Raw genomic sequence first — 15,061 nt, 5'->3', positions numbered from 1 at the left:
AACATGTCATGTATGCGAATGTCATGCCCATATTTGAATCAAACAATCACAGTCAAGTCATTCATATCAGCAACATATATTCAGAATCAAATCCGTCAACCACACAGTCCAAGTCAGTCACTTGACCACAAGGGCAAAACAATCATTTAACACCTTAAGGGCAAAATGGTAATTTTACCCCACAAGGGTATCTCGGTAATTCTACCCTACAGGGGTACTTCAGTAATTTTACCCTACAAGAGTATTTCGGTAATTCTACCCTACAGGGGTATTTTAGTAATTCTACCCTACAGGAGTATTTCGGTAATTCTACCCTACAGGGGTATTTCAGTAATTCTACCCTACAGGGGTATTTCAATAATTTTGTAAATCGAGGGTAAAACGGTAATTCTGTAAATCAGGGGTACTTTGGTAATTTTTACATGTCGAGGGTATTTTAGTAATTTTGCAAACTGAGAGTATTTCGGTAATTTCACAAATCAGGGGTATTTTGGTAATTTTGTAAACCAAGGGTATTTTAGTAATTTCACAAATTAGGGGTATTTTGGTAATTTTACAAGTCGAGGGTATTTCAGTAATTTCACAAATCAGGGGTATTTTGGTAATTTCACAAACTAGGGGTATTTTGGTAATTTTACAAACTAGGGGTATTTTGGTAATTTTACAAACCAGGGGTATTTTAGTAATTTTACAAATTAAGGGCATTTTAGTAATTTGGTAAACTAAAGTATTCTAAACAGGGATAACAATACGAATGGGCCTAAAGCCTATTCTCTACCCAAATGGGCCCACACTCGTGTGGCTGTTTAGCCCAAATCTAGCCACAAATATGAGATTCACCTAGCCTAGTCCAATATTTACTACACAATCAAACAACTTATCCAATTGGGCCGTGAGGCCCATTGGGCCCACATGACCCTTTCTACCATCGCATTCAAGTAGCCATCCTCACCTAGAGTAGCGAGAAAATACACACCTGATAGGAGATTGGAGTTAATCCGCGCTTCGAGCACTCTTAGCCGACGCCCAACCCAAACGAGCACGCCATAAAGCGAAAGGGATTAGTCAAGAAAGGTACCTTTACTCTCCTCATGGTTCTCTCTATTTAAAGCTAGCTTCGTATTAACTCTTATGTTAGTTTCCCAATGTGGGATCCCTCCATCATCAGAGTTTAAATTCAACACCAACTCTTGCCGCCCCCTGTTAGCAAAATAAATGCTCTTTGCTTGCCATGAGTTTCGAACCCTGGACCTCCTTACCAACTCTCTGACGCCACCCTCCTGCCTCTTATGTGGCGCTACTTTGCCACTAGACCACAAGGCTTTTTGTGGCACAATTTCTCCAACAATATTCTTAAGGCCTACCTACTACACACAGGGTTTGATTCACCTTAAACCAAAATTTTTGCTAGAGTCCAGGTTTGAACCCAGGACTTCTCCAATACTTCTCACCACGCTTAACCACTAAAACAAGCCTTCATTAATGAAATTTACAAGCACAACAAAATATTATAAGCTGCCTTCAACCGCTCCCATGCTTAAGGCCCAAACTTCTAAGCCCAAATTTAGGGTGTTACATCATACTTTCAAGAATAAAACCTCATCATTTCTGACTGTACGACTACTTACCAAAGAACACGTAACAGTATTCTCGAACCAGAGAATAAATTTACTGTGACAGCCCTAATATGACCCTAGTCGGGAAGTGGTTTCGGGACCACAAAACCGAGTCATAAAAATAATTAGCTGTCATGTTTGATGCTTACTATATGCATATATGCATGTGTGAAAAATTCATATTTGAATTTTGCTAATTGTAGGTGAAATTTAGTAAATAGGACTTATGTGAGAAAATTTAGAAGTGTGCTACATAAATGTAAAGTGGCCTGTTAATGCATGTTATAGAAGTGAGGGGTTTGCATGTCAAATTGCCCAAAAATTGAGCTAGTGGTAGGCCATGCTATGGGTCATAGCATATTTTAAGCATGGTGTGCTAATGTTCATGTTGGAAAGAATAAAATAATGAGTTAGTAATAAAATAAGGGGATGAAGGGTAAAGGAAAGAAAAAAAAGCCATCACATTGTTCTTCTTAGCATGCACAAGAAGAAGAAGAAAGAAGGAAGGGGTGAAAGAAACAAGTCTTTATTCTTGTTTCTTCTTGGCCGATTCTAAGAGGGAGAGAGGGAGCAACCATTCGGTGATTCTAAGTCATGAATAAGGTGAGAAATTCATGTTAGCTTATGGATTTTTTTTAGCATATTTTGAGTTAGATGTTAAGTTCATTACATAGCCCATGACAAAATTTTTAGTTTTATGGTATCTTGAGCATTCGGCCATGGGGGAAAATGGTAGGGGATAGATTGATGTTTTAAGGTTTAATAGAGTTTAAGCTACTAATACTTAATTTTTGGTATTTATATGTGAAAGAGATGAACTTGAAATTTTTGAATTTACATGAATAAATCTTTTGGTTTGTCTTCGAATTAAATTGAAGGGAATGCCGTAGGTGCTTGAATGTACAAACTAGATATTGTTTTATATACATCTCTCAATAGGTTCGGCTTTGTGCATGAATTTAGGGGATTAAACCTTGAATGATGTTATGTATAGGTTTCGGCTATGAATCTTTGTGTTTAATTTCTTTATGTGTTGATGTTCAAATTGAAAAGGGGATGTTAGTTATGTTATAACATTTGCTTAATAATGAAAGGACATGAGCTTAAAGCTTGAGTAGCATTTGGTATTAGAGTAAGTTAAAATTTGTTAGAAAATAACTCCCAAGTTAGTGAATCACGAGTTGAGAAATGATTTCTCGAATGTCTAAAATAATATTCAGCCTAGGCTTGTAAACATGTCTAATCGGTGTTAAATGTTTTAATTAGGAAAGATTATAAATTGAGTTTAGTGTTCAAGGAATATTTGGTTGGACACCTAGTGCCAAACGTGTTCAAACCCAACTTACCAAGTACATAAATATGATAATGCTATAATGGTAGACTTAATTGGATTTCGGCATTTTGAGTGATGCGTTTGACTCTTGTGTCGATTTGGGACAATATATGTACTATGTGAAACTAAATGATGTCTATGAAATCCTAATATGCAAGGTATTAAGCTAGTATTATGTTCGATGGGGCATGCGTAGAGCATATGTATAATGCTTGAATAACTAGTTAATAAAATCATTCGCACTTAATTATATAATATACATGTATTTAATCGAATAGCTAATTTGATAAGTTATTAAATAAGATCTATTTGTTTGAATCAAGCTCAAGAGCTAAGAGGTCAAAATCGATAAAGGAAAAGAAAAAGCAATCGAGTAGCCTATCCGCAACTATTCAAAATATCCGAGGTAAGTTTTAAGTGATTAAACGTTGAGTAAATTCAATCATAATAGAACATAATGAGTTGATTTAATAAGATATGATGTGGCCATGATATGTTTTAAACTCAAATGGTAAGTTCATAAGTGTTTGGACTTGGAAATTTAAGAGGAAATTGTAATAATTTGCTTAGGACAAAGAAGATAACATGATTTTAGAAAATCACCATAAATTGTTGGTGTGGAATTATAGGCTGAATAAAATATGTAATCAAAGCTTAATTAGTCTAGTTCCTTATAAAAGAGGCCGAGTGAGCAAAGAAATTTCCTATAAAGAGATATTTAAAGTTGTGTGAGACGGTGTCGAATGACTCAAAATCCCTGATACATTTTTAGAAAATCGTTATAATTTGCACAAAAATGGTTATAAGGTAAAATTTATATGCTTAGACTCCTTAATGAGTCTAGTTTCAAATGAAATTGAATATAACACATTTTGGTATGGAAATGTTGGTAACGGTTAGTCATAGTCATAATCATTTTTGGTATATGTATGACAAACTCTAGTTGATCCATGGAGGATCATGAAATAGGTAAAGTTTACCTTAAAAATAGATGCTGGCAGCAGCAATGATGTGGATGTGAAAAATCTCTAAAAATAGTAGGAATGGAATTAAATATCGAATAAATTATGTAATCGAACCTTGATGAATCTATTTTCATAGGAAAGTAACGAAACCTTCATATGAACAGTATATTATGAGATGTTAAAGTTTTCGTGAGACAGGGCCAGAACTGTTTCAGGATCCCCTGATCTGACTTTGGAAATTCATTATAAATTAACCAGAGATATTTAGAAGTCATGCCATATATGTATAGATTCATTTTTGAGTCTAGTTTCTATAGAAACAAATGGCATCAGTATTGAAGCCCTGTACAAGGAGATATCCAAATCGTAATGCATGAAGGTCAGTGTAGTCGCACCCTGTAACAGGGGAGGATTTAACTAATAAACTATACTAATTGGCCCGACCAAAAATTCTAGAAAAACATCTGTAGATGGATATATGAGTCTAGTTTCGGGGAAAAATTACAAAACTGATTTTCGAGTTGTGGAACTCAAGTTATGATTTTTAAGGTGACAGTGATGCAGTTAGCCAGTCGTCTGGAAAATTTTTAAATGGACTGTGAGAGTAAATGAATTAAGTTGGTTAGCACCTCGTGTTCGACTCCGGCAACGGTCTCGGGTACGGGGTGTTACAATTATATTGGTATCAGAGCTACGGTTTAGTCGATTCTAGGACTAACGTAGCACGCGTGAGTCTATTTATACATGCCATAAAGTGATAAAATGATAGTGTGATGATTTTTGACTATTAAAATATGGTTGTTGTATTGTAATGAATCTGGATCCCGATCGAGCTGTAGCAAGCTTCTGACTATAAGAATTTGCGATACAACTTCACTTAGATATGCCTAAATTATTAAGTTGATCAGGTACGTATCATGTACTCGTATTTGAATTTTGATTTGGATTGAATTAAGGGTATAAGTGATGCAATTTTGAAATAGTGTTATGACTATAAATGTGATTTTTGTATGTGGATATGGAACTGGAAGTTGAATGGTCGATAAGCATGTTGTGTTTGTATTCAAGTAACGTAAATGATGTACTAATGTGTATTGCTATATGTGTATATGTACATGAGAATTGAGAGTGATATATCCGGGCTAAATCCCGAAGAGCATTCGTGCTAGTGATGTATCCGGACTAAGTTTCGAAGAGCATTTGTGCTAGTGATGTATCCGGACTAAGTTCCGAAGAGCATTTGTGCTAGTGATGTATCCGGACTAAGTTCTGAAGAGCATTCGTGCTAGTAATGCAACCGGACTAAGTCCCAAGAGCATTCGTGCTAGTGATGTATCCGAGCTAGGTCCCAAGAGCAATCATCTTTGGTGACGTGTATTCGACCTTCGTGCCTAGTAGGCTTCGTCTTGGTAATTTGAGCAAAGTTTAAGTGTTCATTACTATACTAATTCAAACTTAAATGAGATGATATGTTTAAAAGTGTACATACATGATGTTTATAGACTTGGTTAAGTCATTTCAATGTGTAATAACAAATGAATAAGAGCACTATGTGTGTGAATGATTAGAGGCACCGTGTGTGCAAATTCCTTTAATCGAGCACTATGAGTGCGAGATCGGTCGATGGGCACTAAGTGTGTGAAGTGGAATTCATGTAAGACCTCGTCTGGGACGAAGGCATTGATTTGAGATAGTGTGTAAGACCATGTCTGGGATATGGCATCGACTCGATATGTGAGAATATGTAAGACCATATCTAGGATATGGCATTGTAAGAGCTATATGTGCTTAATGAGTATCCGTAATGATTTTGAATGATTCAACGGGTATATTTTAGATGATAAATTAAGTAAGATCAGAATAAGTGATACAGGTATGTACGGAAGGTATGAGAAAATCAGATGAAAGTAAAAAGTTGGTGGATATGTTGTTAAGAAATGAATTCAAGTTATAAATGTGTTACGGATTTAGTCTATGGAATGCTTGGTATATGAAGTCATATGTGCTATTGCTAAATGACCCCTATTTTTTTTTTGTTAATCATATTCAAGAAATTATTTCGATTAAGTTCGACATTTGAAAGTCTGTAAGAATTTGTGATGAATGCTGATAATTTTTGGATATATGGGTTACGTGCTAACATAAATCCCATGCCGATGTACTATACGAGGCTTTATGCCTAATCGACTGTATACGGGTAGCATTAACGGTGATTGAATGTGCTGAATGAATTAAATGTTCAGGTGTGTGGAAGTTGAATTTTCTGTTGGAAATAAGTTAAGTTGAATATTGAGATACGATGGAGTTATAAAGGATATTTATTGGGGTGTTTGAGTATGTGTGTACTTTCGGTCAGGTTACAGCTTATACATGAATGAATATGTGGGTTGATGATGTGAATTATACATGTTAAAATGTGCTTAATATGTGTTTGAAATGCATTGTGAATTAAATTAAGTGATTATTGCTTATGAAATCAAGAAAATGAGATATAGGTGCATACTTATAGAAATGTTTATGTATTTGTTTTAAGATAAGAAAATGATTTTATAGCTCGATGCGAAATCAATAATGAATTACAATTGCTATCAATGAGCTAATGTTTATATGAATATAATTCAATAAGAGGATGTTATCCTAAACTATGCATCGGTAGAAATTTTCGGGGACGAAAATTTCTTAAGTGGGGGAGAGTTGTGACAGCCCTAATATGACCCTAGCCGGGAAGTGGTTTTGGGACCAAAAAACCGAGTCATAAAAATAATTAGCTGTCGTGTTTGATGCTTACTATATGTATATATGCATGTGTGAAAAATTCATATTTGAATTTTGCTAATTGTAGGTGAAATTTAGTAAATAGGACTTATGTGAGAAAATTTAGAAGTGTGCTAGGCAAATGTAAAGTGGCCTGTTTATGCATGTTATAGAAATGAGGGGTTTGCATGTCAAATTGCCCAAAAAATTGAGCTAGTGGCCGGCCATGCTATGGGTCATAGCATATTTTAAGCATGGTGTGCTAATGTTCATGTTGGAAAGAATAAAATAATGAGTTAGTAATAAAATAAGGGGGATGAAGGGTGAAGGAAAGAAAAAAAAAAAGGCATCACATTGTTCTTCTTAGCCGTACAAGAAGAAGAAGAAAGAAGGAAAGGGGTGAAAGAAACAAGTCTTTATTCTTGTTTCTTCTTGCCGATTCTAAGAGGGAGAGAGGGAGCAACCATTCGGTGATTCTAAGTCAAGAATAAGGTGAGAAATTCATGTTAGCTTATGGATTTTTTTTAGCATATTTTGAGTTAGATGTTAAGTTCATTACATAGCCCATGACAAAATTTTTAGTTTTATGGTGTCTTGAGCATTCGGCCATGGGGGAAAATGGTAGGGGATAGATTGATGTTTTAAGGTTTAATAGAGTTTAAGCTACTAATACTTAATTTTTGGTATTTATATGTGAAAGAGATGAACTTGAAATTTTGAATTTACATGAATAAATCTTTTGGTTTGTCTTAGTATTAAATTGAAGGGAATGCCGTAGGTGCTTGAATGTACTAACTAGATATTGTTTTATATACATCTCTCAATAGGTTCGGCTTTGTGCATGAATTTAGGGGATTAAACCTTGAATGATGTTATGTATAGGTTTCGGCTATGAATCTTTGTGTTTAATTTCTTTATGTGTTGATGTTCGAATTGAAAAGGGGATGTTAGTTATGTTATAACATTTGCTTAATAATGAAAGGACATGAGCTTAAAGCTTGAGTAGCATTCGATATTAGAGTAAGTTAAAATTTGTTAGAAAATAACTCCCAAGTTAGTGAATCACGAGTTGAGAAATGATTTCTCGAATGTCTAAAATAATATTCAGCCTAGGCTTGTAAACATGTCTAATCGGTGTTAAATGTTTTAATTAGGAAAGATTATAAATTGAGTTTAGTGTTCAAGGAATATTTGGTTGGACACCTAGTGCCAAACGTGTTCAAACCCAACTTACCAAGTACATAAATATGATAATGCTATAATGGTAGACTTAATTGGATTTCGGCATTTTGAGTGGTGCGTTTGACTCTTGTGTCGATTTGGGACAATATGTGTACTATGTGAAACTAAATGATGTCTATGAAATCCTAATATGCAAGGTATTAAGCTAGTATTATGTTCGATGGGGCATGAGTAGAGCATATGTATAATGCTTGAATAACTAGTTAATAAAATCATTCGCACTTAATTGTATAATATACATGTATTTAATCGAATAGCTAATTTGATAAGTTATTAAATAAGATCTATTTGTTTGTATCAAGCTCAAGAGCTAAGAGGGTCAAAATCCGATAAAGGATAAGAAAAAGCAATCGAGTAGCCTATCCGCAACTATTCAAAATATCCGAGGTAAGTTTTAAGTGATTAAACGTTGAGTAAATTCAATCATAATATAACATAATGAGTTGATTTAATAAGATATGATGTGGCCATGATATGTTTTAAACTCAAATGGTAAGTTCATAAGTGTTTGGACTTGGAAATTTAAGAGGAAATTGTAATAATTTGCTTAGGACAGCAGCAGTAAGTGATTTTAGAAAATCACCATAAATTGTTGGTGTGGAATTATAGGCTGAATAAAATATGTAATCAAAGCTTAATTAGTCTAGTTCCTTATAAAAGAGGCCGAGTGAGCAAAGAAATTTCCTATAAAGAGATATTTAAAGTTGTGTGAGACGGTGTCAGAATGACTCCGAAATCCCCTGTTCTGTTTTTAGAAAATCGTTATAATTTGCACAAAAATGGTTATAAGGTAAAATTTATATGCTTAGACTCCTTAATGAGTCTAGTTTCAAATGAAATTGAATATAACACATTTTGAATTCTGTACAATGAGAAATCTGATTCGTAGTGAGGAGTGGTCAGATTATTCGAACAGTGAAACAGGGGAAAACTTTAAGAAAAATCTGGTATTGATTGGCCACACCTAAAATTCTGAAAATTTTATGGATGAAAGATACATGAGTCTATATTTGGGGAAAATTAACGGCAATTGATTTTGAGTTTTGTAGCTCCAGTTATAAACAATTTAGTGACTGTTGCTCAGGAAAACTGCTTGTAGTGAATATGTGATTTTGTTGTAAACTTTGATGAAACTATTTGAGTTGCTTATAAGCTATTGCTGAAATTGATGTACAAGAAAAATATGAAATATGTATGAGATGTATATATGTGATAAGGCCGAATGGCCGATGTGATGAATGTGAAAGTGTATATATGTGATAAGGCCGAATGGCCAATGTGATGAATGTGAAAGTGCATATATGAGATAAGGCCTAATGGCCGATGTGATGAATGCGAAAGTGTATATATATGTGATAAGGCCTAATGGCCGATGTGATGAATGTGAAAGTGTGTATATATGTGATAAGGCCTAATGGCCGATGTGATGAATGTGAAAGTGTATATATATGTGATAAGGCCTAATGGCCGATGTGATGAATGTGAAGGTGTATATATGTGATAAGGCCGAATGGCCAATGTGATGAATGTGAAAGTGTATATATGTGATAGGGCCGAGTGGCCAACGTGATGGATGTGGAAGTGTATAAATGTGATTAGTCCCGAAGGGCATTTGTGTTAGTACTATATCCGGGTTAAAACCCCGCAGGCTTTATGCGAGAATATTATCACCGATTAATGACCGTAGGCTTCGTGTTCGTACTATATCCGAGCTCTAATGACCCGATGACTACGTGTGGAGATTTTGTCTGGGTAAGCCCCGAACTAAAGGTTTTGCTGAAGATTCAAGTAAAGCGTAAGATTATGCGACTTCACAGTGACAATTAGTAATAAATACGTTCAATGCGTTAAGTTGGTCAGGTATGTATTTTGAGATTATATTTAAGTTTGATTTAAACTAAATCACAAGGTCGTTATGTGATGCACATGGGAGTAAAGCAATGAGACTGTTCTATGATTATTGTGCATTTGGTCAATGTGGAAAGTCAGGTAAAAAAATATGTAATGTACCTATGATCATAAGAGGTCACCATCAAGTGAGAATTTATCTCCTATTACATATGATGAGACGTGCATATTCGGAAAAGGGATGGTATGCCCGAAGGAAGAGTGAAATAAAATACGAACAACTATATTATAATTTGATTGTTATCCGTTGACACGGCTTAAAACTTACTAAGCATTGTAATGCTTATTCCGTACTTTGTTTCCTCTGCTTTATAGATCTCATTTGGAAGCTACGAGTGCTCGGGGATCGTCGACAACTAGTCACATTATCACCATCCACCGTTTGGTACTGCTACGTTTTGGAATATCTTATGGCATGTATAGAATAGACTAGTAGTGAGAGGATATTTTGGTTAATGTATAGGACTACCCTTTTGTTGTAGGTCATGTACCTTTCGGTTTTGTGTAAATTTGGATAGCCATGCGAAAATGGCTTAAGTACACTTTGATCATAGCATTATAATCGTTTTGTATGTCGTCCGTCGAGAGGTATGGAAATGTTGGTAACGGTTATTCATGGGAATGGTTATTCATAATCACTTTTGGTATATGTATGACAAACTCTAGTTGATCCATGGAGGATCATGAAATAGGTAAAGTTTACCTTAAAAATAGATGCTGGCAGCAGCAGTGATGTGGATGTGAAAAATCTCTAAAAATAGTATGAATGGAATTAAATAGTTAATAAATTATGTAATCGAACCTTGATGAATCTATTTTCATAGGAAAGTAACGAAACCTTCATATGAACAGTATATTATGAGATGTTAAAGTTTTCGTGAGACAGGGCCAGAACAGTTTCTGGATCCCATGATCTGACTTTGGAAATTCATTATAAATTAACCAGAGACATTTAGAAGTCATTCCATATATGTATAGATTCCTTCTTGAGTCTAGTTTCTATAGAAAGAAACGATATCAGTATTGAAGCCCTGTACAGGGAGATATCCAAATCGTAATGCATGAAGGTCAGTGTAGTCGCACCCTGTAATAGGGGAGGATTTAACTAATAAACTGTACTAATTAGCCTAACGAAAAATTCTAAAAAAAAATATGTAGATGGATATATGATTTTAGTTTCGGGGAAAAATTACGAAACTGATTTTCGAGTTGTGGAACTTAAGTTATGATTTTTAAGGTGACAGTGACGCAGTTAGCCAGTCGTCTGGAAAATTTTTAAATGGACTGTGAGAGTAAATGAATTAAGTCGGTTAGCACCTCGTGTTCGACTCCGGCAACGGTCTCGGGTACGAGGTGTTACATTTACATACACATAAATCAGATTTACTTTTGCAGAATAACCATTCTTTACCCCAAGAATTTTAAAGAAATCTCGACATTGAAATCCCCACACTTCTATAGTCGAGCCAGAAGCATAATCATAACAGATTCTAATGTTGCAAGTCAAAGATTACTCGTAAAGATAAGCCAAGCTCGATAATTCTCGAAACAAGAGCAAGAGAAAAACCAATATAAGAAATTCCAAAATAGAAGACTATACCAAAAATTCAAGAATATAATCCAGAAGAAAATAATAAAGATGATCTGAAAAATCCCTTAGAGAAAACCAGAAGGAAACTACTGTCTGTACGCTCTAGAATTCCTCATAACAGAGATAATATAATTCCCGCATATATAAACCATAATCAATAGAGCATCGGAATAATCTCACATAGGTTTTTACTATTAGCTTCATTCCAATATATTAGAATAGAAATCTGAAGAGATGGAGAAATGTCGATCATAACTAACTGGACCAATATCACAGTCACTAGCATCCTCATACAATAGAATTCCCACTCAAAAGGGATAACCATACGTATTTCCTAGAATAGAGGAAAATATAAAATACTCAGAAGAGAAAGAGAGCCATAACTTTTATTTAATTGAATCTGACATACTCAAACATCTGTGCAAGTCTGACATTATTCCTCTAACTAATTCTGTCTTCACTAATCCCATATTATTCCATTATTGTACTCTTTAGTTTCACTTTTGCAAGCTTATGCAACATATCTCTCGAGAATCTCATCGTATAACTCTATTCTAGTAAGGGGGCGAAGATTGTAAAGCCTCTAAACTTTTGACACTCAAGCAAATACATATTCAACAATAGCATAGATTACGTGCATTGATTCAAACATTTCAAATTTCAAACTTGTTATAAACACATTTACACATATCTCAGTAATTCATGCAACTTTATTTCATGTGAATATTAGCTAAACATAAGTGAATTTATCACAACTCAAACTTTCATTTCTTTTACCCAAATTACTATTAATGTCTTATCAAGTTCTCACATTTAGTCTTAATCACTTGCCAGTATTTATCAAATTGGAGAACGTCTTATGGTTTTGAGTACATCGCTTACTTGATGCCATAGTCCAACTATGGCCTTGTACTAGCTCTCATCCATCTATGTCGATGCTGTGTCCCAGACAGGTCTTACACTGACACATGTAACCGTGCCGATGCATGTCCCAGACATGTTGTAACACCCCGAATTTGGGCCTAGAAGTATTGGGCCTTGAGTGCGGGTCTGTAAGGAGGTTGTATATAGGTATTTAACTGTGCAATGAAATAACACAATTAAATGTCTGCTTTGGTGGTTAATGGCCCTAAGAAGTGTTAGAGAAATCTTGGGTTCAAACTTAGGCTTTAGCAAAAATTTTGGTATTAAGTGAAAAAAAAACCCTGGATGCTTGGATGAGGGTTTTTAAATTATTGTGTTAAATAAATGACACAAGGAAGCTTGTAGTCTAGTTTTTGTGGCGTCATTAAGGTTGTATAGGACCCTGGGTTCAAGCCTTGGCTCTTGCAATTTATTTTGGTTTTTTTTTTAAGGGAACCTGGACTTTGGCCTTTAGACCTTATAATTAATTGGGGATAAAATATGACACAAAAGCCTTGTGGCTTAGTGGCAAGTAGCGTGTGGAGCATCGAGGGGAGGCATGGGCTCGAATCCCATGGCAAGCAAGGAGCATTTATTTTGCTAACGGTGGCAAGAGTTGGTGTTGAATTTAAACTCGATGTTGGAGGATCCCACATCGAAAGCTAACATAAGAGTGGTTCTGGTGGCTTTAAATAGAGGAACCATGAGGAGAGTAAAGGTATCTTTTCTTGGCTGATCCCTTTCGCTGTATGGCGTGCTCATTTGGGTTGGGCGTCGGCTAAGAATGCTCAGAGTGTGGATTAACTCTAGTATCCTATCGGTGTGTATTTTCTCACTACTCTAGTCAGAGGATGGCTACTTTAATGCGATGGGCGAAAGGGGTCATGTGGGTCTAATGGGCCTCTGGGCCCAATTGGATAAGTTATTTGATTGTGTAGTAAATATTGGACTAGGCTAGGTGAATCTCATATTTGTGGCTAGATTTGGGCTAAAAGGGCCACACGCGTGTGGGCCCATTTAATGAGAATAGGCTTTAGGCCTATTCGTATTGTTATCCCCTTTAGAATACTTCAGTTTACCAAATTACTGAAATGCCCTTGATTCGTAGAATTACCATTTTACCCTTGATTTATAGAATTACCGTTTCACCCTTGATTTACAAAATTACCATTTTACCCTCGATTTATAGAATTACCATTTTACCCTCGATTTACAGAATTACCGTTTCACCCTCGATTTACAAAATTACCATTTTACCCTCAGTTTACAAAATTACCGTTTTACCTTCGATTGTGAAATTATCGAAATACCCTCAATTTGTAAAATTACCAAAATACCCCTAATTTACAAAATTACAAAAATACCCTTGACTTTCTAACAATTATAGAAATACCATTGGTTTACAAAATTACTGAAATACCCTTGGTTTGTAGATTTACCAAAACACCCTTGTAGGATGAAATGACTAAAATACCCCTAATAGGTAAAAAGACCGTAAAGCCCCTGTAGGATAAAGTGACCGTAATACCCTTGTATGGTAAAATGACGAATATGCCCTTATGTTCCGTATGGTGATGTGCTTAGGATTTACATATATTGATATTGGATTAGTTAAGTTTGAGTGATGGTGGTGGTTATCGTGGGTGATTGATTATGGAAGCGTTTCAACTTCAACCCATAACGGTGTGTACTAACCCTCGTAGTAGCTTAGATTAATATCTGCTGAGAAGCCGAAATGCTAAAATACCGGCATTTCAGGAACTTGTAATGTTGCGTGTGGGTATAGATGCGATAAATACGATAATATCAGTGTTTGGATCGATGGAATGGGTAAGAACTCAATTTTGTGCACGATGGTAAGTTGGGCCTCAATGGGCAGGAATTGTGCCAAATGGGCTTTTGGGCCTATTTGGGTAAAATTGATTGAAAATGGAATTTGAAAAAGTTGCATGTTAACACGGTTAGTATTGTTGTAAAATTTGGGCTAAGCAGGCTTAGTGGGCTAAATCAGCATTCGTAGGGCCCATTAGGGGTTTTGGGCCCAAAAGCCCGAATTTGATAAGTGGGTTAAAGATCATTGTTTAAACACTCAGAACTATTGAAAATTGTAATGAACATGGAAAACCCTGATTTTTGGTAAAATTACGAAAATACCCTTATAATATGAAAAATGACTCTTTTGCCCTTGTGGGCAAGTGGTGACTTAATTTGTGTGGTTGTGGTTTGATTATGAATATATGTTGGTGATATGATTGACTTGACTGTGATTGTTTGATTCAAATATGGGTATGACATTACGCATACATGACATATTGCATGGGATATGGGTTATATTGATGGAGGAAGTGCTAAAAGGGCTCTGCTTGATTCATCAAAAGGGGCTTTGCCCGGTTTATCGAAAGGGCTTTGCCCGATTATTAAAAGAGGCTAGGCCTCCAGTTATATGATAAAGCACTATCTTTGCCGATGGAGAGTTTGGGGTTGAGTTATTGCCCACATGGAGAGCTTGGTTGGTACGGGTGGAGAGTAGCGGATGGTAGGTCGAGTAGTCTCCCCAAATGGGCTTGCATACATCCATTGACATTACATGTGATATTGAAATAGGCCGAAGGGCCATATTGTTTACAGTAAAGGCTTCGGCCCAGTGATATGATTTATGAAAAGGCTTCGACCCAGTGATATGATTTATGGAAAGGCTTCGACTCAGTATATGTCAAGACTAAATAAGGCTTTGGCCCAGATTGTTCTG

The sequence above is a fragment of the Gossypium arboreum genome, chromosome 8 (genome assembly GCF_025698485.1).
Source record: "Gossypium arboreum isolate Shixiya-1 chromosome 8, ASM2569848v2, whole genome shotgun sequence".
NCBI lineage: Eukaryota > Viridiplantae > Streptophyta > Magnoliopsida > Malvales > Malvaceae > Gossypium > Gossypium arboreum.
Note: the sequence above shows the minus strand (reverse complement) of the source record.